The sequence below is a fragment of the Pseudophryne corroboree genome, chromosome 3 (genome assembly GCF_028390025.1).
Source record: "Pseudophryne corroboree isolate aPseCor3 chromosome 3, aPseCor3.hap2, whole genome shotgun sequence".
Classification (NCBI taxonomy): Eukaryota; Metazoa; Chordata; class Amphibia; order Anura; family Myobatrachidae; genus Pseudophryne; species Pseudophryne corroboree.
Window position 1 is genome coordinate 144547216 of NC_086446.1, and position 21195 is coordinate 144568410.

General features: G+C 48.4%; 23 non-coding genes and 1 pseudogene across 23 annotated transcripts; all 24 read left to right on the forward strand.

Moving 5' to 3' along the window:
• The first annotated feature begins 7769 nt into the window (after positions 1-7769).
• Positions 7770-7933, forward strand: LOC134898793 (U1 spliceosomal RNA). The gene has a single exon (XR_010172483.1). It is a non-coding gene; the product is annotated as a U1 spliceosomal RNA (small nuclear RNA).
• Positions 7934-8085: 152 nt separating this feature from the next.
• LOC134899564 (U1 spliceosomal RNA) lies at positions 8086-8227 on the forward strand (annotated as a pseudogene).
• A 693-nt stretch (positions 8228-8920) lies between these two features.
• Positions 8921-9084, forward strand: LOC134898750 (U1 spliceosomal RNA). The gene has a single exon (XR_010172440.1). It is a non-coding gene; the product is annotated as a U1 spliceosomal RNA (small nuclear RNA).
• Positions 9085-9236: 152 nt separating this feature from the next.
• On the forward strand, positions 9237-9399 carry LOC134899461 (U1 spliceosomal RNA). Its single transcript, XR_010173138.1, has one exon. It is a non-coding gene; the product is annotated as a U1 spliceosomal RNA (small nuclear RNA).
• A 671-nt stretch (positions 9400-10070) lies between these two features.
• LOC134898751 (U1 spliceosomal RNA) lies at positions 10071-10234 on the forward strand. The gene has a single exon (XR_010172441.1). It is a non-coding gene; the product is annotated as a U1 spliceosomal RNA (small nuclear RNA).
• A 152-nt stretch (positions 10235-10386) lies between these two features.
• Positions 10387-10549, forward strand: LOC134899647 (U1 spliceosomal RNA). The gene has a single exon (XR_010173298.1). It is a non-coding gene; the product is annotated as a U1 spliceosomal RNA (small nuclear RNA).
• Positions 10550-11220: 671 nt separating this feature from the next.
• On the forward strand, positions 11221-11384 carry LOC134898753 (U1 spliceosomal RNA). The gene has a single exon (XR_010172443.1). It is a non-coding gene; the product is annotated as a U1 spliceosomal RNA (small nuclear RNA).
• Positions 11385-11536: 152 nt separating this feature from the next.
• On the forward strand, positions 11537-11699 carry LOC134899243 (U1 spliceosomal RNA). Its single transcript, XR_010172924.1, has one exon. It is a non-coding gene; the product is annotated as a U1 spliceosomal RNA (small nuclear RNA).
• Positions 11700-12370: 671 nt separating this feature from the next.
• On the forward strand, positions 12371-12534 carry LOC134899077 (U1 spliceosomal RNA). Its single transcript, XR_010172762.1, has one exon. It is a non-coding gene; the product is annotated as a U1 spliceosomal RNA (small nuclear RNA).
• A 152-nt stretch (positions 12535-12686) lies between these two features.
• Positions 12687-12849, forward strand: LOC134899509 (U1 spliceosomal RNA). Its single transcript, XR_010173181.1, has one exon. It is a non-coding gene; the product is annotated as a U1 spliceosomal RNA (small nuclear RNA).
• A 671-nt stretch (positions 12850-13520) lies between these two features.
• Positions 13521-13684, forward strand: LOC134898754 (U1 spliceosomal RNA). The gene has a single exon (XR_010172444.1). It is a non-coding gene; the product is annotated as a U1 spliceosomal RNA (small nuclear RNA).
• A 152-nt stretch (positions 13685-13836) lies between these two features.
• Positions 13837-13999, forward strand: LOC134899244 (U1 spliceosomal RNA). Its single transcript, XR_010172925.1, has one exon. It is a non-coding gene; the product is annotated as a U1 spliceosomal RNA (small nuclear RNA).
• A 671-nt stretch (positions 14000-14670) lies between these two features.
• LOC134899078 (U1 spliceosomal RNA) lies at positions 14671-14834 on the forward strand. Its single transcript, XR_010172763.1, has one exon. It is a non-coding gene; the product is annotated as a U1 spliceosomal RNA (small nuclear RNA).
• Positions 14835-14986: 152 nt separating this feature from the next.
• On the forward strand, positions 14987-15149 carry LOC134899510 (U1 spliceosomal RNA). The gene has a single exon (XR_010173182.1). It is a non-coding gene; the product is annotated as a U1 spliceosomal RNA (small nuclear RNA).
• A 671-nt stretch (positions 15150-15820) lies between these two features.
• LOC134898755 (U1 spliceosomal RNA) lies at positions 15821-15984 on the forward strand. Its single transcript, XR_010172445.1, has one exon. It is a non-coding gene; the product is annotated as a U1 spliceosomal RNA (small nuclear RNA).
• Positions 15985-16136: 152 nt separating this feature from the next.
• Positions 16137-16299, forward strand: LOC134899245 (U1 spliceosomal RNA). Its single transcript, XR_010172926.1, has one exon. It is a non-coding gene; the product is annotated as a U1 spliceosomal RNA (small nuclear RNA).
• Positions 16300-16970: 671 nt separating this feature from the next.
• On the forward strand, positions 16971-17134 carry LOC134899079 (U1 spliceosomal RNA). The gene has a single exon (XR_010172764.1). It is a non-coding gene; the product is annotated as a U1 spliceosomal RNA (small nuclear RNA).
• A 152-nt stretch (positions 17135-17286) lies between these two features.
• On the forward strand, positions 17287-17449 carry LOC134899511 (U1 spliceosomal RNA). Its single transcript, XR_010173183.1, has one exon. It is a non-coding gene; the product is annotated as a U1 spliceosomal RNA (small nuclear RNA).
• Positions 17450-18120: 671 nt separating this feature from the next.
• On the forward strand, positions 18121-18284 carry LOC134898883 (U1 spliceosomal RNA). Its single transcript, XR_010172571.1, has one exon. It is a non-coding gene; the product is annotated as a U1 spliceosomal RNA (small nuclear RNA).
• A 152-nt stretch (positions 18285-18436) lies between these two features.
• Positions 18437-18599, forward strand: LOC134899221 (U1 spliceosomal RNA). Its single transcript, XR_010172902.1, has one exon. It is a non-coding gene; the product is annotated as a U1 spliceosomal RNA (small nuclear RNA).
• Positions 18600-19270: 671 nt separating this feature from the next.
• LOC134899006 (U1 spliceosomal RNA) lies at positions 19271-19434 on the forward strand. The gene has a single exon (XR_010172693.1). It is a non-coding gene; the product is annotated as a U1 spliceosomal RNA (small nuclear RNA).
• A 152-nt stretch (positions 19435-19586) lies between these two features.
• Positions 19587-19749, forward strand: LOC134899369 (U1 spliceosomal RNA). Its single transcript, XR_010173046.1, has one exon. It is a non-coding gene; the product is annotated as a U1 spliceosomal RNA (small nuclear RNA).
• Positions 19750-20420: 671 nt separating this feature from the next.
• LOC134898838 (U1 spliceosomal RNA) lies at positions 20421-20584 on the forward strand. The gene has a single exon (XR_010172528.1). It is a non-coding gene; the product is annotated as a U1 spliceosomal RNA (small nuclear RNA).
• A 152-nt stretch (positions 20585-20736) lies between these two features.
• On the forward strand, positions 20737-20899 carry LOC134899349 (U1 spliceosomal RNA). The gene has a single exon (XR_010173028.1). It is a non-coding gene; the product is annotated as a U1 spliceosomal RNA (small nuclear RNA).
• Positions 20900-21195: the final 296 nt, after the last annotated feature.

Consider the following 21195-nt stretch of genomic DNA (forward strand, 5'->3'; position numbering starts at 1 on the left):
AAATAAAAGAAAAAAGAGGTGCAAGATGGAATTGTCCTTGGGCCCTCCCACCCACCCTTATGTTGTATAAACAAAACAGGACATGCACACTTTAACCAACCCATCATTTCAGTGACAGGGTCTGCCACACGACTGTGACTGATATGACGGGTTGGTTTGGACCCCCCCCAAAAAAGAAGCAATTAATCTCTCTTTGCACAAACTGGCTCTACAGAGGCAAGATGTCCACCTCATCATCATCCTCCGATATATCACCGTGTACATCCCCCTCCTCACAGATTATCAATTCGTCCCCACTGGAATCCACCATCTCAGCTCCCTGTGTACTTTGTGGAGGCAATTGCTGCTGGTCAATGTCTCCCCGGAGGAATTGATTATAATTCATTTTAATGAACATCATCTTCTCCACATTTTCTGGATGTAACCTCGTACGCCGATTGCTGACAAGGTGAGCGGCGGCACTAAACACTCTTTCGGAGTACACACTTGTGGGAGGGCAACTTAGGTAGAATAAAGCCAGTTTGTGCAAGGGCCTCCAAATTGCCTCTTTTTCCTGCCAGTATAAGTACGGACTGTGTGACGTGCCTACTTGGATGCGGTCACTCATATAATCCTCCACCATTCTTTCAATGTTGAGAGAATCATATGCAGTGACAGTAGACAACATGTCCGTAATCGTTGTCAGGTCCTTCAGTCCGGACCAGATGTCAGCATCAGCAGTCGCTCCAGACTGCCCTGCATCACCGCCAGCGGGTGGGCTCGGAATTCTGAGCCTTTTCCTCGCACCCCCAGTTGCGGGAGAATGTGAAGGAGGAGATGTTGACAGGTCGCGTTCCGCTTGACTTGACAATTTTCTCACCAGCAGGTCTTTCAACCCCAGCAGACTTGTGTCTGCCGGAAAGAGAGATCCAAGGTAGGTTTTAAATCTAGGATCGAGCACGGTGGCCAAAATGTAGTGCTCTGATTTCAACAGATTGACCACCCGTGAATCCTTGTTAAGCGAATTAAGGGCTCCATCCACAAGTCCCACATGCCTAGCGGAATCGCTCCGTGTTAGCTCCTCCTTCAATGTCTCCAGCTTCTTCTGCAAAAGCCTGATGAGGGGAATGACCTGACTCAGGCTGGCAGTGTCTGAACTGACTTCACGTGTGGCAAGTTCAAAGGGCATCAGAACCTTGCACAACGTTGAAATCATTCTCCACTGCACTTGAGACAGGTGCATTCCACCTCCTATATCGTGCTCAATTGTATAGGCTTGAATGGCCTTTTGCTGCTCCTCCAACCTCTGAAGCATATAGAGGGTTGAATTCCACCTCGTTACCACTTCTTGCTTCAGATGATGGCAGGGCAGGTTCAGTAGTTTTTGGTGGTGCTCCAGTCTTCTGTACGTGGTGCCTATACGCCGAAAGTGTCCCGCAATTCTTCTGGCCACCGACAGCATCTCTTGCACGCCCCTGTCGTTTTTTAAAAAATTCTGCACCACCAAATTCAAGGTATGTGCAAAACATGGGACGTGCTGGAATTTGCCCATATTTAATGCACACACAATATTGCTGGCGTTGTCCGATGCCACAAATCCACAGGAGAGTCCAATTGGGGTAAGCCATTCCGCGATGATCTTCCTCAGTTGCCGTAAGAGGTTTTCAGCTGTGTGCGTATTCTGGAAAGCGGTGATACAAAGCGTAGCCTGCCTAGGAAAGAGTTGGCGTTTGCGAGATGCTGCTACTGGTGCCGCCGCTGCTGTTCTTGCGGCGGGAGTCCATACATCTACCCAGTGGGCTGTCACAGTCATATAGTCCTGACCCTGCCCTGCTCCACTTGTCCACATGTCCGTGGTTAAGTGGACATTGGGTACAACTGCATTTTTTAGGACACTGGTGAGTCTTTTTCTGACGTCCGTGTACATTCTCGGTATCGCCTGCCTAGAGAAGTGGAACCTAGATGGTATTTGGTAACGGGGGCACACTGCCTCAATAAATTGTCTAGTTCCCTGTGAACTAACGGCGGATACCGGACGCACGTCTAACACCAACATAGTTGTCAAGGCCTCAGTTATCCGCTTTGCAGCAGGATGACTGCTGTGATATTTCATCTTCCTCGCAAAGAACTGTTGGACAGTCAATTGCTTACTGGAAGTAGTACAAGTGGGCTTACAACTTCCCCTCTGGGATGACCATCGACTCCCAGCAGCAACAACAGCAGCGCCAGCAGCAGTAGGCGTTACACGCAAGGATGCATCGGAGGAATCCCAGGCAGGAGAGGACTCGTCAGAATTGCCAGTGACATGGCCTGCAGGACTATTGGCATTCCTGGGGAAGGAGGAAATTGACACTGAGGGAGTTGGTGGGGTGGTTTGCGTGAGCTTGGTTACAAGAGGAAGGGATTTACTGGTCAGTGGACTGGTTCCGCTGTCGGCCAAAGTTTTTGAACTTGTCACTGACTTATTATGAATGCGCTGCAGGTGACGTATAAGGGAGGATGTTCCGAGGTGGTTAACGTCCTTACCCCTACTTATTACAGCTTGACAAAGGGAACACACGGCTTGACAAATGTTGTCCGCATTTCTGGTGAAATACTTCCACACCGAAGAGCTGATTTTTTGGGTATTTTCACCAGGCATGTCAACGGCCATATTCCTCCCACGGACAACAGGTGTCTCCCCGGGTGCCTGACTTAAACAAACCACCTCACCATCAGAATCCTCCTTGTCAATTTCCTCCCCAGCGCCAGCAACACCCATATCCTCCTCATCCTGGTGTACTTCAACACTGACATCTTCAATCTGACTATCAGGAGCTGGACTGCGGGTGCTCCTTCCAGCACTTGCAGGGGGCGTGCAAATGGTGGAAGGCGCATGATCTTCACGTCCAGTGTTGGGAAGGTCAGGCATCGCAACCGACACAATTGGACTCTCCTTGTGGATTTGGGATTTCGAAGAACGCACAGTTCTTTGCGGTGCTTTTGCCAGCTTGAGTCTTTTCAGTTTTCTAGCGAGAGGCTGAGTGCTTCCATCCTCATGTGAAGCTGAACCACTAGCCATGAACATAGGCCAGGGCCTCAGCCGTTCCTTGCCACTCCGTGTGGTAAATGGCATATTGGCAAGTTTACGCTTCTCCTCCGACAATTTTATTTTAGGTTTTGGAGTCCTTTTTTTACTGATATTTGGTGTTTTGGATTTGACATGCTCTGTACTATGACATTGGGCATCGGCCTTGGCAGACGACGTTGCTGGCATTTCATCGTCTCGGCCATGACTAGTGGCAGCAGCTTCAGCACGAGGTGGAAGTGGATCTTGATCTTTCCCTAATTTTGGAACCTCAACATTTTTGTTCTCCATATTTTAATAGGCACAACTAAAAGGCACCTCAGGTAAACAATGGAGATGGATGGATACTAGTATACAATTATGGATGGACTGCCGAGTGCCGACACAGAGGTAGCTACAGCCGTGGACTACCGTACTGTACTGTGTCTGCTGCTAATATAGACTGGTTGATAATGAGATGTAGTATGTATAAAGAAGAAAGAAAAAAAAACCACGGGTAGGTGGTATACAATTATGGATGGACTGCCGAGTGCCGACACAGAGGTAGCTACAGCCGTGGACTACCGTACTGTACTGTGTCTGCTGCTAATATAGACTGGTTGATAATGAGATGTAGTATGTATAAAGAAGAAAGAAAAAAAAACCACGGGTAGGTGGTATACAATTATGGATGGACTGCCGAGTGCCGACACAGAGGTAGCTACAGCCGTGGACTACCGTACTGTACTGTGTCTGCTGCTAATATAGACTGGTTGATAATGAGATGTAGTATGTATAAAGAAGAAAGAAAAAAAAAACACGGGTAGGTGGTATACAATTATGGACGGACTGCCGAGTTCCGACACAGAGGTAGCTACAGCCGTGGACTACCGTACTGTACTGTGTCTGCTGCTAATATAGACTGGATGATAATGAGATGTAGTATGTATAAAGAAGAAAGAAAAAAAAACCACGGGTAGGTGGTATACAATTATGGACGGACTGCCGAGTGCCGACACAGAGGTAGCTACAGCCGTGGACTACCGTACTGTACTGTGTCTGCTGCTAATATAGACTGGTTGATAATGAGATGTAGTATGTATAAAGAAGAAAGAAAAAAAAACCACGGGTAGGTGGTATACAATTATGGATGGAGTGCCGAGTGCCGACACAGAGGTAGCTACAGCCGTGGAATACCGTACTGTACTGTGTCTGCTGCTAATATAGACTGGATGATAATGAGATGTAGTATGTATAAAGAAGAAAAAAAAAACCACGGGTAGGTGGTATACAATTATGGATGGACTGCCGAGTGCCGACACAGAGGTAGCTACAGCCGTGGACTACCGTACTGTACTGTGTCTGCTGCTAATATAGACTGGATGATAATGAGATGTAGTATGTATAAAGAAGAAAGAAAAAAAAACCATGGGTAGGTGGTATACAATTATGGATGGACTGCCGAGTGCCGACACAGAGGTAGCTACAGCCGTGGACTACCGTACTGTACTGTGTCTGCTGCTAATATAGACTGGTTGATAATGAGATGTAGTATGTATAAAGAAGAAAGAAAAAAAAACCACGGGTAGGTGGTATACAATTATGGACGGACTGCCGAGTGCCGACACAGAGGTAGCTACAGCCGTGGACTACCGTACTGTACTGTGTCTGCTGCTAATATAGACTGGTTGATAATGAGATGTAGTATGTATAAAGAAGAAAGAAAAAAAAACCACGGGTAGGTGGTATACAATTATGGATGGACTGCCGAGTGCCGACACAGAGGTAGCTACAGCCGTGGACTACCGTACTGTACTGTGTCTGCTGCTAATATAGACTGGATGATAATGAGATGTAGTATGTATAAAGAAGAAAAAAAAAACCACGGGTAGGTGGTATACAATTATGGATGGACTGCCGAGTGCCGACACAGAGGTAGCTACAGCCGTGAACTACCGTACTGTGTCTGCTGCGACTGGATGATAAATAATGATATAAAAAATATATATATATCACTACTGCAGCCGGACAGGTATATATTATATAATGACGGACCTGCTGGACACTGTCTGTCAGCAGAATGAGTTTTTTATAGAATAAAAAAACACCACACAAGTCACACGACGAGTGTTTAACTTTTTCAGGCAATCACAATATAGTATACTATACTGGTGGTCAGTGTGGTCAGGTCACTGGTCAGTCACACTGGCAGTGGCACTCCTGCCTGCAGCAAAAGTGTGCACTGTTTAATTTTAATAATATGTATGTACTCCTGGCTCCTGCTATAACCTATAACTGCTCCCCAGTCTCCCCCACAATTAAGCTGTGTGAGCACAGTCAGATATTATACATAGATGATGCAGCACACTGGGCTGAGCACAGATATGGTATGTGACTGAGTCACTGTGTATCGTTTTTTTTCAGGCAGAGAACGGATTATATTAAATAAAACTGCACTGGTGGTCACTGGTCAGTGGTCAGTCACTAGTAAACTCTGCACTCTCTAGTACTCCTAAGCTCCAGTAAATCAAGTGTCTCTGTCTCAATCTCACTCTCTCTCTTCTAATCTAAATGGAGAGGACGCCAGCCACGTCCTCTCCCTATCAATCTAAATGCACGTGTGAAAATGGCGGCGACGCGCGGCTCCTTATATAGAATCCGAGTCTCGCGATAGAATCCGAGCCTCGCGAGAATCCGACAGCGTCATGATGACGTTCGGGCGCGCTCGGGTTAACCGAGCAAGGCGGGAAGATCCGAGTCGCTCGGATCCGTGTAAAAAAAGCTGAAGTTCGGGCGGGTTCGGATTCCGAGGAACCGAACCCGCTCATCTCTATTAGTCACTCAATTGGATTTTTTTGCCAGCATATTTCTTTTTCTCTGCAACCCACTGCTAAATTGTGCTTCCTAGCTGTTTTTATAAAATCACTGAATCAAATCTAACTCTGATTACATCAGAGAAGGCCAGGTACCCTACACCATAACAGGGGGTTTGAAATTTTGACTTGTCTACTTAAAGATCACCAAAATCTGATCAAAAGGTCAATTACGTCCCTGGGTGGGATTGAACCACCAACCTTTTGGTTAATAGCCGAACACACTAACCGATTGCGCCACAGAGACACTTTGCAAAAAGTACATACTGACAAAGGCTAATAAGCATTTATCTAGAACGTTTCCTAGAAAAACTTTAAAAAGTCAATAATCTGGAGAGTTTTTGTAAGATGTTTCTTCCACCAACCAACGAAGAAACACATTGGTACTTTTCCATGATGAGTGAGTGCTTCAGGTTCTCTTGCACTTACATGTGCAGCAGAGTACTGCAATGGAAGCATGCTGGGCCCATAACCCAGAGGTAGGCAGATTGAAACTATCCTTTGCTATATGCATTTTTTTTTTGTTAATTAAAGTAATCCAAAACTGGGATTGATATTTTGGTTCTTTTATTTTTACTTAAAGTACAATAACTTTTACCATTTTAATTTGTTTTAATAGTATATTGACAGTATTGTTTTCTTTCAAAAATCCACTTAATTTTCTTTACCCTATTATTAAAATGGTAATTGACAAAAACAAACTACATTGTCACCAGAAGAGCAATACAAAATGTACAAGTGATATATTAAAATCATCTTTTCAGCTTGAATTTCAATGATGCATTGGGGCAACGATTTTGTTAGCAACATCTTCACCCTTAAATAAAGATTTTCTTAATTCCTTACCTGTGTGCTAATTAGATATCACCTTGTTTTCACATTAAACAGACTTCCACATGAGAAAGCAGCAAGGATGCAGTGGCGTTAATGTTTCCTGGTGTCAACCCGTATTATTTCAGTAGACATTGAAATGAGGATGCATCTTGCTGCCTTTCCAATGAAGCAAGTTTAATTTAGTAATAGGTGAAAAACCATCCTTACAAAGGTGTTAATCAGAGACTTGGCTTTGTGGACACTTTTCAGGAGAACAAATTTGTTAGCATAAAAATAAAGCCAGAAAATGAAGAGCTGTTTAATCACTCAATTGGATTTTTTTGCCAGCATATTTCTTTTTCTCTGCAACCCACTGCTAAATTGTGCTTCCTAGCTGTTTTTATAAAATCACTGAATCAAATCTAACTCTGATTACATCAGAGAAGGCCAGGTACCCTACACCATAAGAGGGGGTTTGAAATTTTGACTTGTCTACTTAAAGATCACCAAAATCTGATAACAAGGTCAATTACGTTCCTGGGTGGGATTGAACTTGGTCGGCTCTCGTATAATTCAGATCTCTTTGTCTCAGGTCTCTCTCCAGCCTAGTTTGCTGTCTGTTTCCACTTCTCTTTTCTTGAGCCGCTCCCTTCTATGCCCTTGCGCACTATCCTGACTTCTCTCGTCTGCTTACTTTGTGCATTCCAACGCACAATGCAAAAGGCCGCCATGCCCTGCATACCCCTTTTCTCTTTTCATGTGCAGATGAGGGTTCCAGCCAACTTTGGCCCACTGCTTGGATGACATCACCATATGCAAATCCATCTGCTGCAGGCCTTCCCCCAGGAATGCTTGTACTAGTTGTTGCATTTGGTTTGTTGTTTGGGGGTGCTTCAGTATTAGGCAGCCTTCTGCCCTCCCATGTTCATCTGAAAATATGTGTTCTCCCTGCAGTTGTTGTCCCCAGATGAGAGTTCCCTTGTGCTGCCTCAGTTGAATCTCCTTTACTTGACAGAGATGTGCCTGAGCAGCGGCCCTCCCCAGCCCTATCCCAAATCATACTTATTTTGCATAGGAGATACCATGGTCATGAAGATTGTTCTCCCAGGGTGAGGTTCATTCATTGCATTCTGGGTATGCTGACCCCTGTGATTTCCCCAAATGTGGGAAACTCGACTGCATTATTTGTGGTAGTGGGGGACTGTGTTTGTGCTTTTCTCTGGTCAGCTCTGGTAAAAGTCAGATTTCTTTGCCTCAGATCTTCCTCTAGCCTTGTTCTTCTTTTGAGAGTTCTCTTGTGCTGTCTCAGTTGGATCTCCTTCACTTGACAGGGGGGTGCCCGAGCAGCGACCCTCCCCAGCTCTAGCCCAACTCCTACTTACCTGCCAAGTGAGATACTATGATCATGAAGGTGCTTCTCCCAGGGCAAGGCTTACCCATTGCACTCTGGGTGTGTTGCTCCTGCGATTTCCCCAAATGTGGGACACTTGACTGCATAATTTGTGTTTCCCCTGGTCGGCTCTGAGATAATTCAGATCTCTTTGTCTCAGGTCTCTCTCCAGCCTAGTTTGCTCTCTGTTTCCACTTCTCTTTTCTTGAGCCGCTCCCTTCTATACCCTTGCGCACTATCCTGACTTTTCCCGTCTGCTTACTTTGTGCATTCCAACGCACAATGCGAACTACAGGTAGTGCTGCAGGGCCCACACCCTTTTACTTGCCTTACAGAGGAGCTCTGGAGCTGTTACAGTGCCCAAGCTGCTGCAAGAAATCAGCTTGAATGCTTAAGGGGCTGGGGCATAGCACTCATGAGCACCACACCGAAGGAGGGTGGAGGTGTTTAATGCGAACTAGGGGTCATCCAAGCGCCGCAAAAGGCCGCCATGCCCTGCACACCCCTTTTCTCTTTTCATATGCAGACGAGGGTTGAAGCCAACTTTGACCCACTGCTTGGATGACATCACCATATGCAAATCCATCTGCTGCAGGCCTTCCCCCAGGAATGCTTGTACTAGTTGTTGCATTTGGTTTGTTGTTTGGGGGTGCTTCAGTATTAGGCAGCCTTCTGCCCTCCCATGTTCATCTGAAAATATGTGTTCTCCCTGCAGTTGTTGTCCCCAGATGAGAGTTCCCTTGTGCTGCCTCAGTTGAATCTCCTTTACTTGACAGAGATGTTCCTGAGCAGCGGCCCTCCCCAGCCCTATCCCAAATCATACTTATTTTGCATAGGAGATACCATGGTCATGAAGATTGTTCTCCCAGGGTGAGGTTCATTCATTGCATTCTGGGTATGCTGACCCCTGTGATTTCCCCAAATGTGGGAAACTCGACTGCATTATTTGTGGTAGTGGGGGACTGTGTTTGTGCTTTCCTCTGGTCAGCTCTGGTAAAAGTCAGATTTCTTTGTCTCAGATCTTCCTCTAGCCTTGTTCTTCTTTCGAGAGTTCCCTTGCGCTGCCTCAGTTGGATCTCCTTCACTTGACATGGGGGTGCCCGAGCAGCGACCCTCCCCAGCTCTAGCCCAACTCCTACTTACATGCCAGGTGAGATACTATGATCATGAAGGTGCTTCTCCCAGGGCAAGGCTCACCCATTGCACTCTGGGTGTGCTGCTCCTGCGATTTCCCCAAATGTGGGAAACATGACTGCATAATTTTTGTTTCCCTTGGTCGACTCTTGTATAATTCAGATCTCTTTGTCTCAGGTCTCTCTCCAGCCTAGTTTGCTGTCTGTTTCCACTTCTCTTTTCTTGAGCCGCTCCCTTCTATGCCCTTGCGCATTATCCTGACTTTTCCCGTCTGCTTACTTTGTGCCTTCCAATGCACAATGCAAACTACAGGTAGTGCTGCAGGGCCCACACCCTTTTACTTGCCTTACAAAGCAGCTCTGGAGCTGTTACAGTGCCCAGCTGCTGCAAGAAATCAGCTTGAATGCTTAAGGGGCTGGGGCATAGCCAACATGAGCCCCACACCGAAGGAGGGTGGGGGTGTTTAATGCGAACTAAGGGTCATCCAAGCGCCGCAAAAGGCCGCCATGCCCTGCATACCCCTTTTCTCTTTTCATATGCAGATGAGGGTTCCAGCCAACTTTGGCCCACTGCTTGGATGACATCACTGTATGCAAATGCGTCTTCTGCAGACCTTCCCCCAGGAATGCTTGTACTAGTTGTTGCATTTGGTTTGTTGTTTGGGGGTGCTTCAGTATTAGGCAGCCTTCTGCCCTCCCATGTTCATCTGAAAATATGTGTTCTCCCTGCAGTTGTTGTCCCCAGATGAGAGTTCCCTTGTGCTGCCTCAGTTGAATCTCCTTTACTTGACAGAGATGTGCCTGAGCAGCGGCCCTCCCCAGCCCTATCCCAAATCATACTTATTTTGCATAGGAGATACCATGGTCATGAAGATTGTTCTCCCAGGGTGAGGTTCATTCATTGCATTCTGGGTATGCTGACCCCTGTGATTTCCCCAAATGTGGGAAACTCGACTGCATTATTTGTGGTAGTGGGGGACTGTGTTTGTGCTTTCCTCTGGTCAGCTCTGGTAAAAGTCAGATTTCTTTGTCTCAGATATTCCTCTAGCCTTGTTCTTCTTTTGAGAGTTCTCTTGTGCTGTCTCAGTTGGATCTCCTTCACTTGACAGGGGGGTGCCCGAGCAGCGACCCTCCCCAGTTCTAGCCCAACTCCTACTTACCTGCCAGGTTAAATACTATGATCATGAAGGTGCTTCTCCCAGGGCAAGGCTCACCCATTGCTCTCTGGGTGTGTTGCTCCTGCGATTTCCCCAAATGTGGGACACTTGACTGCATAATTTGTGTTTCCCCTGGTCGGCTCTCGTATAATTCAGATCTCTTTGTCTCAGGTCTCTCTCCAGCCTAGTTTGCTGTCTGTTTCCACTTCTCTTTTCTTGAGCCGCTCCCTTCTATGCCCTTGCGCACTATCCTGACTTCTCCCGTCTGCTTACTTTGTGCATTCCAACGCACAATGCGAACTACAGGTAGTGCTGCAGGGCCCACACCCTTTTACTTGCCTTACAGAGCAGCTCTGGAGCTGTTACAGTGCCCAGCTGCTGCAAGAAATCAGCTTGAATGCTTAAGGGGCTGGGGCATAGCCAACATGAGCCCCACACCGAAGGAGGGTGGAGGTGTTTAATGCGAACTAGGGGTCATCCAAGCGCCGCAAAAGGCCGCCATGCCCTGCACGCCCCTTTTCTCTTTTCATATGCAGACGAGGGTTGAAGCCAACTTTGACCCACTGCTTGGATGACAGAACCATATGCAAATCCATCTGCTGCAGGCCTTCCCCCAGGAATGCTTGCACTAGTTGTTGCATTTGGTTTGTTGTTTGGGGGTGCTTCAGTATTAGGCAGCCTTCTGCCCTCCCATGTTCATCTGAAAATATGTGTTCTCCCTGCAGTTGTTGTCCCCAGATGAGAGTTCCCTTGTGCTGCCTCAGTTGAATCTCCTTTACTTGACAGAGATGTGCCTGAGCAGCGGCCCTCCCCAGCCCTATCCCAAATCATACTTATTTTGCATAGGAGATACCATGGTCATGAAGATTGTTCTCCCAGGGTGAGGTTCATTCATTGCATTCTGGGTATGCTGACCCCTGTGATTTCCCCAAATGTGGGAAACTCGACTGCATTATTTGTGGTAGTGGGGGACTGTGTTTGTGCTTTCCTCTGGTCAGCTCTGGTAAAAGTCAGATTTCTTTGTCTCAGATCTTCCTCTAGCCTTGTTCTTCTTTCGAGAGTTCCCTTGCGCTGCCTCAGTTGGATCTCCTTCACTTGACAGGGGGGTGCCCGAGCAGTGACCCTCCCCAGCTCTAGCCCAACTCCTACTTACCTGCCAGGTGAGATACTATGATCATGAAGGTGCTTCTCCCAGGGCAAAGCTCACCCATTGCACTCTGGGTGTGCTGCTCCTGCGATTTCCCCAAATGTGGGAAACTTGACTGCATAATTTTTGTTTCCCTTGGTCGGCTCTCGTATAATTCAGATCTCTTTGTCTCAGGTCTCTCTCCAGCCTAGTTTGCTGTCTGTTTCCACTTCTCTTTTCTTGAGCCGCTCCCTTCTATGCCCTTGCGCACTATCCTGACGTCTCCCGTCTGCTTACTTTGTGCCTTCCAATGCACAATGCAAACTACAGGTAGTGCTGCAGGGCCCACACCCTTTTACTTGCCTTACAAAGCAGCTCTGGAGCTGTTACAGTGCCCAGCTGCTGCAAGAAATCAGCTTGAATGCTTAAGGGGCTGGGGCATAGCCAACATGAGCCCCACACCGAAGGAGGGTGGAGGTGTTTAATGCGAACTAGGGGTCATCCAAGCGCCGCAAAAGGCCGCCATGCCCTGCACGCCCCTTTTCTCTTTTCATATGCAGACGAGGGTTGAAGCCAACTTTGACCCACTGCTTGGATGACATCACCATATGCAAATCCATCTGCTGCAGGCCCTCCCCCAGGAATGCTTGCACTAGTTGTTGCATTTGGTTTGTTGTTTGGGGGTGCTTCAGTATTACGCAGCCTTCTGCCCTCCCATGTTCATCTGAAAATATGTGTTCTCCCTGCAGTTGTTGTCCCCAGATGAGAGTTCCCTTGTGCTGCCTCAGTTGAATCTCCTTTACTTGACAGAGATGTGCCTGAGCAGCGGCCCTCCCCAGCCCTATCCCAAATCATACTTATTTTGCATAATAGATACCATGGTCATGAAGATTGTTCTCCCAGGGTGAGGTTCATTCATTGCATTCTGGGTATGCTGACCCCTGTGATTTCCCCAAATGTGGGAAACTCGACTGCATTATTTGTGGTAGTGGGGGACTGTGTTTGTGCTTTTCTCTGGTCAGCTCTGGTAAAAGTCAGATTTCTTTGCCTCAGATCTTCCTCTAGCCTTGTTCTTCTTTTGAGAGTTCTCTTGTGCTGTCTCAGTTGGATCTCCTTCACTTGACAGGGGGGTGCCCGAGCAGCGACCCTCCCCAGCTCTAGCCCAACTCCTACTTACCTGCCAAGTGAGATACTATGATCATGAAGGTGCTTCTCCCAGGGCAAGGCTTACCCATTGCACTCTGGGTGTGTTGCTCCTGCGATTTCCCCAAATGTGGGACACTTGACTGCATAATTTGTGTTTCCCCTGGTCGGCTCTCGTATAATTCAGATCTCTTTGTCTCAGGTCTCTCTCCAGCCTAGTTTGCTGTCTGTTTCCACTTCTCTTTTCTTGAGCCGCTCCCTTCTATGCCCTTGCGCACTATCCTGACTTCTCCCGTCTGCTTACTTTGTGCATTCCAACGCACAATGCGAACTACAGGTAGTGCTGCAGGGCCCACACCCTTTTACTTGCCTTACAGAGCAGCTCTGGAGCTGTTACAGTGCCCAGCTGCTGCAAGAAATCAGCTTGAATGCTTAAGGGGCTGGGGCATAGCCAACATGAGCCCCACACCGAAGGAGGGTGGAGGTGTTTAATGCGAACTAGGGGTCATCCAAGCGCCGCAAAAGGCCGCCATGCCCTGCACGCCCCTTTTCTCTTTTCATATGCAGACGAGGGTTGAAGCCAACTTTGACCCACTGCTTGGATGACAGAACCATATGCAAATCCATCTGCTGCAGGCCTTCCCCCAGGAATGCTTGCACTAGTTGTTGCATTTGGTTTGTTGTTTGGGGGTGCTTCAGTATTAGGCAGCCTTCTGCCCTCCCATGTTCATCTGAAAATATGTGTTCTCCCTGCAGTTGTTGTCCCCAGATGAGAGTTCCCTTGTGCTGCCTCAGTTGAATCTCCTTTACTTGACAGAGATGTGCCTGAGCAGCGGCCCTCCCCAGCCCTATCCCAAATCATACTTATTTTGCATAGGAGATACCATGGTCATGAAGATTGTTCTCCCAGGGTGAGGTTCATTCATTGCATTCTGGGTATGCTGACCCCTGTGATTTCCCCAAATGTGGGAAACTCGACTGCATTATTTGTGGTAGTGGGGGACTGTGTTTGTGCTTTCCTCTGGTCAGCTCTGGTAAAAGTCAGATTTCTTTGTCTCAGATCTTCCTCTAGCCTTGTTCTTCTTTCGAGAGTTCCCTTGCGCTGCCTCAGTTGGATCTCCTTCACTTGACAGGGGGGTGCCTGAGCAGTGACCCTCCCCAGCTCTAGCCCAACTCCTACTTACCTGCCAGGTGAGATACTATGATCATGAAGGTGCTTCTCCCAGGGCAAAGCTCACCCATTGCACTCTGGGTGTGCTGCTCCTGCGATTTCCCCAAATGTGGGAAACTTGACTGCATAATTTTTGTTTCCCTTGGTCGGCTCTCGTATAATTCAGATCTCTTTGTCTCAGGTCTCTCTCCAGCCTAGTTTGCTGTCTGTTTCCACTTCTCTTTTCTTGAGCCGCTCCCTTCTATGCCCTTGCGCACTATCCTGACGTCTCCCGTCTGCTTACTTTGTGCCTTCCAATGCACAATGCAAACTACAGGTAGTGCTGCAGGGCCCACACCCTTTTACTTGCCTTACAAAGCAGCTCTGGAGCTGTTACAGTGCCCAGCTGCTGTAAGAAATCAGCTTGAATGCTTAAGGGGCTGGGGCATAGCCAACATGAGCCCCACACCGAAGGAGGGTGGAGGTGTTTAATGCGAACTAGGGGTCATCCAAGCGCCGCAAAAGGCCGCCATGCCCTGCACGCCCCTTTTCTCTTTTCATATGCAGACGAGGGTTGAAGCCAACTTTGACCCACTGCTTGGATGACATCACCATATGCAAATCCATCTGCTGCAGGCCCTCCCCCAGGAATGCTTGCACTAGTTGTTGCATTTGGTTTGTTGTTTGGGGGTGCTTCAGTATTACGCAGCCTTCTGCCCTCCCATGTTCATCTGAAAATATGTGTTCTCCCTGCAGTTGTTGTCCCCAGATGAGAGTTCCCTTGTGCTGCCTCAGTTGAATCTCCTTTACTTGACAGAGATGTGCCTGAGCAGCGGCCCTCCCCAGCCCTATCCCAAATCATACTTATTTTGCATAATAGATACCATGGTCATGAAGATTGTTCTCCCAGGGTGAGGTTCATTCATTGCATTCTGGGTATGCTGACCCCTGTGATTTCCCCAAATGTGGGAAACTCGACTGCATTATTTGTGGTAGTGGGGGACTGTGTTTGTGCTTTTCTCTGGTCAGCTCTGGTAAAAGTCAGATTTCTTTGCCTCAGATCTTCCTCTAGCCTTGTTCTTCTTTTGAGAGTTCTCTTGTGCTGTCTCAGTTGGATCTCCTTCACTTGACAGGGGGGTGCCCGAGCAGCGACCCTCCCCAGCTCTAGCCCAACTCCTACTTACCTGCCAAGTGAGATACTATGATCATGAAGGTGCTTCTCCCAGGGCAAGGCTTACCCATTGCACTCTGGGTGTGTTGCTCCTGCGATTTCCCCAAATGTGGGACACTTGACTGCATAATTTGTGTTTCCCCTGGTCGGCTCTCGTATAATTCAGATCTCTTTGTCTCAGGTCTCTCTCCAGCCTAGTTTGCTGTCTGTTTCCACTTCTCTTTTCTTGAGCCGCTCCCTTCTATGCCCTTGCGCACTATCCTGACTTCTCCCGTCTGCTTACTTTGTGCATTCCAACGCACAATGCGAACTACAGGTAGTGCTGCAGGGCCCACACCCTTTTACTTGCCTTACAGAGCAGCTCTGGAGCTGTTACAGTGCCCAGCTGCTGCAAGAAATCAGCTTGAATGCTTAAGGGGCTGGGGCATAGCCAACATGAGCCCCACACCGAAGGAGGGTGGAGGTGTTTAATGCGAACTAGGGGTCATCCAAGCGCCGCAAAAGGCCGCCATGCCCTGCACGCCCCTTTTCTCTTTTCATATGCAGACGAGGGTTGAAGCCAACTTTGACCCACTGCTTGGATGACAGAACCATATGCAAATCCATCTGCTGCAGGCCTTCCCCCAGGAATGCTTGCACTAGTTGTTGCATTTGGTTTGTTGTTTGGGGGTGCTTCAGTATTAGGCAGCCTTCTGCCCTCCCATGTTCATCTGAAAATATGTGTTCTCCCTGCAGTTGTTGTCCCCAGATGAGAGTTCCCTTGTGCTGCCTCAGTTGAATCTCCTTTACTTGACAGAGATGTGCCTGAGCAGCGGCCCTCCCCAGCCCTATCCCAAATCATACTTATTTTGCATAGGAGATACCATGGTCATGAAGATTGTTCTCCCAGGGTGAGGTTCATTCATTGCATTCTGGGTATGCTGACCCCTGTGATTTCCCCAAATGTGGGAAACTCGACTGCATTATTTGTGGTAGTGGGGGACTGTGTTTGTGCTTTCCTCTGGTCAGCTCTGGTAAAAGTCAGATTTCTTTGTCTCAGATCTTCCTCTAGCCTTGTTCTTCTTTCGAGAGTTCCCTTGCGCTGCCTCAGTTGGATCTCCTTCACTTGACAGGGGGGTGCCCGAGCAGTGACCCTCCCCAGCTCTAGCCCAACTCCTACTTACCTGCCAGGTGAGATACTATGATCATGAAGGTGCTTCTCCCAGGGCAAAGCTCACCCATTGCACTCTGGGTGTGCTGCTCCTGCGATTTCCCCAAATGTGGGAAACTTGACTGCATAATTTTTGTTTCCCTTGGTCGGCTCTCGTATAATTCAGATCTCTTTGTCTCAGGTCTCTCTCCAGCCTAGTTTGCTGTCTGTTTCCACTTCTCTTTTCTTGAGCCGCTCCCTTCTATGCCCTTGCGCACTATCCTGACGTCTCCCGTCTGCTTACTTTGTGCCTTCCAATGCACAATGCAAACTACAGGTAGTGCTGCAGGGCCCACACCCTTTTACTTGCCTTACAAAGCAGCTCTGGAGCTGTTACAGTGCCCAGCTGCTGCAAGAAATCAGCTTGAATGCTTAAGGGGCTGGGGCATAGCCAACATGAGCCCCACACCGAAGGAGGGTGGAGGTGTTTAATGCGAACTAGGGGTCATCCAAGCGCCGCAAAAGGCCGCCATGCCCGGCACGCCCCTTTTCTCTTTTCATATGCAGACGAGGGTTGAAGCCAACTTTGACCCACTGCTTGGATGACATCACCATATGCAAATCCATCTGCTGCAGGCCCTCCCCCAGGAATGCTTGCACTAGTTGTTGCATTTGGTTTGTTGTTTGGGGGTGCTTCAGTATTACGCAGCCTTCTGCCCTCCCATGTTCATCTGAAAATATGTGTTCTCCCTGCAGTTGTTGTCCCCAGATGAGAGTTCCCTTGTGCTGCCTCAGTTGAATCTCCTTTACTTGACAGAGATATGCCTGAGCAGCGGCCCTCCCCAGCCCTATCCCAAATCATACTTATTTTGCATAATAGATACCATGGTCATGAAGATTGTTCTCCCAGGGTGAGGTTCATTCATTGCATTCTGGGTATGCTGACCCCTGTGATTTCCCCAAATGTGGGAAACTCGACTGCATTATTTGTGGTAGTGGGGGACTGTGTTTGTGCTTTTCTCTGGTCAGCTCTGGTAAAAGTCAGATTTCTTTGCCTCAGATCTTCCTCTAGCCTTGTTCTTCTTTTGAGAGTTCTCTTGTGCTGTCTCAGTTGGATCTCCTTCACTTGACAGGGGGGTGCCCGAGCAGCGACCCTCCCCAGCTCTAGCCCAACTCCTACTTACCTGCCAAGTGAGATACTATGATCATGAAGGTGCTTCTCCCAGGGCAAGGCTTACCCATTGCACTCTGGGTGTGTTGCTCCTGCGATTTCCCCAAATGTGGGACACTTGACTGCATAATTTGTGTTTCCCCTGGTCGGCTCTCGTATAATTCAGATCTCTTTGTCTCAGGTCTCTCTCCAGCCTAGTTTGCTGTCTGTTTCCACTTCTCTTTTCTTGAGCCGCTCCCTTCTATGCCCTTGCGCACTATCCTGACTTTTCCCGTCTGCTTACTTTGTGCATTCCAACGCACAATGCGAACTACAGGTAGTGCTGCAGGGCCCACACCCTTTTACTTGCCTTACAGAGGAGCTCTGGAGCTGTTACAGTGCCCAGCTGCTGCAAGAAATCAGCTTGAATGCTTAAGGGGCTGGGGCATAGCACTCATGAGCCCCACACCGAAGGAGGGTGGAGGTGTTTAATGCGAACTAGGGGTCATCCAAGCGCCGCAAAAGGCCGCCATGCCCTGCACACCCCTTTTCTCTTTTCATATGCAGACGAGGGTTGAAGCCAACTTTGACCCACTGCTTGGATGACATCACCATATGCAAATCCATCTGCTGCAGGCCTTCCCCCAGGAATGCTTGTACTAGTTGTTGCATTTGGTTTGTTGTTTGGGGGTGCTTCAGTATTAGGCAGCCTTCTGCCCTCCCATGTTCATCTGAAAATATGTGTTCTCCCTGCAGTTGTTGTCCCCAGATGAGAGTTCCCTTGTGCTGCCTCAGTTGAATCTCCTTTACTTGACAGAGATGTGCCTGAGCAGCGGCCCTCCCCAGCCCTATCCCAAATCATACTTATTTTGCATAGGAGATACCATGGTCATGAAGATTGTTCTCCCAGGGTGAGGTTCATTCATTGCATTCTATGTATGCTGACCCCTGTGATTTCCCCAAATGTGGGAAACTCGACTGCATTATTTGTGGTAGTGGGGGACTGTGTTTGTGCTTTCCTCTGGTCAGCTCTGGTAAAAGTCAGATTTCTTTGTCTCAGATCTTCCTCTAGCCTTGTTCTTCTTTCGAGCGTTCCCTTGCGCTGCCTCAGTTGGATCTCCTTCACTTGACAGGGGGGTGCCCGAGCAGCGACCCTCCCCAGCTCTAGCCCAACTCCTACTTACCTGCCAGGTGAGATACTATGATCATGAAGGTGCTTCTCCCAGGGCAAGGCTCACCCATTGCACTCTGGGTGTGCTGCTCCTGCGATTTACCCAAATGTGGGAAACTTGACTGCATAATTTTTGTTTCCCTTGGTCGGCTCTCGTATAATTCAGATCTCTTTGTCTCAGGTCTCTCACCAGCCTAGTTTGCTGTCTGTTTCCACTTCTCTTTTCTTGAGCCGCTCCCTTCTATGCCCTTGCGCACTATCCTGACTTCTCCCGTCTGCTTACTTTGTGCCTTCCAATGCACAATGCAAACTACAGGTAGTCCTGCAGGGCCCACACCCTTTTACTTGCCTTACAAAGCAGCTCTGGAGCTGTTACAGTGCCCAGCTGCTGCAAGAAATCAGCTTGAATGCTTAAGGGGCTGGGGCATAGCCAACATGAGCCCCACACCGAAGGAGGGTGGAGGTGTTTAATACGAACTAGGGGTCATCCAAGCGCCGCAAAAGGCCGCCATGCCCTGCACGCCCCTTTTCTCTTTTCATATGCAGACGAGGGTTGAAGCCAACTTTGACCCACTGCTTGGATGACATAACCATATGCAAATCAATCTGCTGCAGGCCTTCCCCCAGGAATGCTTGCACTAGTTGTTGCATTTGGTTTGTTGTTTGGGGGTGCTTCAGTATTAGGCAGCCTTCTGCCCTCCCATGTTCATCTGAAAATATGTGTTCTCCCTGCAGTTGTTGTCCCCAGATGAGAGTTCCCTTGTGCTGCCTCAGTTGAATCTCCTTTACTTGACAGAGATGTGCCTGAGCAGCGGCCCTCCCCAGCCCTATCCCAAATCATACTTATTTTGCATAGGAGATACCATGGTCATGAAGATTGTTCTCCCAGGGTGAGGTTCATTCATTGCATTCTAGGTATGCTGACCCCTGTGATTTCCCCAAATGTGGGAAACTTGACTGCATTATTTGTGGTAGTGGGGAACTGTGTTTGTGCTTTCCTCTGGTCAGCTCTGGTAAAAGTCAGATTTCTTTGTCTCATTTCTTCCTCTAGCCTTATTCTTCTTTCGAGAGTTCCTTTGTGCTGCCTCAGTTGGATCTCCTTCACTTGACAGGGGGGTGCTTGAGCAGCGACCCTCCCCAGCTCTAGCCCAACTCCTACTTACCTGCCAGGTGAGATACTATGATCATGAATGTGCTTCTCCCAGGGCAAGGCTCACCCATTGCACTCTGGGTGTGCTGCTCCTGCGATTTCCCCAAATGTGGGACACTTGACTGCATAATTTGTGTTTCCCCTGGTCGGCTCTCGTATAATTCAGATCTCTTTTTCTCAGGTTTCTCTCCAGCCTAGTTTGCTGTCTGTTTCCACTTCTCTTTTCTTGAGCCGCTCCCTTCTATGCCCTTGCGCACTATCCTGACTTCTCCCGTCTGCTTACTTTGTGCCTTCCAACACACAATGCGAACTACAGGTAGTGCTGCAGGGCCCACACCCTTTTACTTGCCTTACAGAGCAGCTCTGGAGCTGTTACAGTGCCAAGCTGCTGCAAGAAATCAGCTTGAATGCTTCAGGGGCAGGGGCATTGCCAACATGAGCCCCACACCAAAGGAGGGTGGGGGTATTTAATGCGAACTAAGGGTCATCCAAGCGCCGCAAAAGGCCGCCATGCCCTGCATACCCCTTTTCTCTTTTCATATGCAGATGAGGGTTCCAGCCAACTTTGGCCCACTGCTTGGATGACATCACTGTATGCAAATGCGTCTTCTGCAAACCTTCCCCCAGGAATGCTTGTACTAGTTGTTGCATTTGGTTTGTTGTTTGGGGGTGCTTTAGTATTAGGCAGCCTTCTGCCCTCCCATGTTCATCTGAAAATATGTGTTCTCCCAGCAGTTGTTGTCCCCAGATGAGAGTTCCCTTGTGCTGCCTCAGTTGAATCTCCTTTACTTGACAGAGATATGCCTGAGCAGCGGCCCTCCCCAGCCCTATCCCAAATCATACTTATTTTGCATAGGAGATACCATGGTCATGAAGATTCTTCTCCCAGGGTGAGGTTCATTCATTGCATTCTGGGTATGCTGACCCCTGTGATTTCCCCAAATGTGGGAAACTCGACTGCATTATTTGTGGTAGTGGGGGACTGTGTTTGTGCTTTCCTCTGGTCAGCTCTGGTAAAAGTCAGATTTCTTTGTCTCAGATCTTCCTCTAGCCTTGTTCTTCTTTCGAGAGTTCCCTTGTGCTGCCTCAGTTGGATCTCCTTCACTTGACAGGGGGGTGCCCGAGCAGCGACCCTCCCCAGCTCTAGCCCAACTCCTACTTACCTGCCAGGTGAGATACTATGATCAGGAAGGTGCTTCTCCCAGGGCAAGGCTCACCCATTGCACTCTGGGTGTGCTGCTCCTGCGATTTCCCCAAATGTGGGACACTTGACTGCATAATTTGTGTTTCCACTGGTCGGCTTTCATATAATTCAGATCTCTTTGTCTCAGGTCTCTCTCCAGCCTAGTTTGCTGTCTGTTTCCACTTCTTTTTTTTTGAGCCCCTCCCTTCTATACCCTTGTGCACTATCCTGACTTCTCCTCCTGTCTGCTTACTTTGTGCCTTCCAACGCACAATGCGAACTACAGGTAGTGCTGCAGGGCCCACACCCTTTTACTTGCCTTACAGAGCAGCTCTGGAGCTGTTACAGTGCCAAGCTGCTGCAAGAAATCAGCTTGAATGCTTCAGGGGCTGGGGCATTGCCAACATGAGCCCCACACCGAAGGAGGGTGG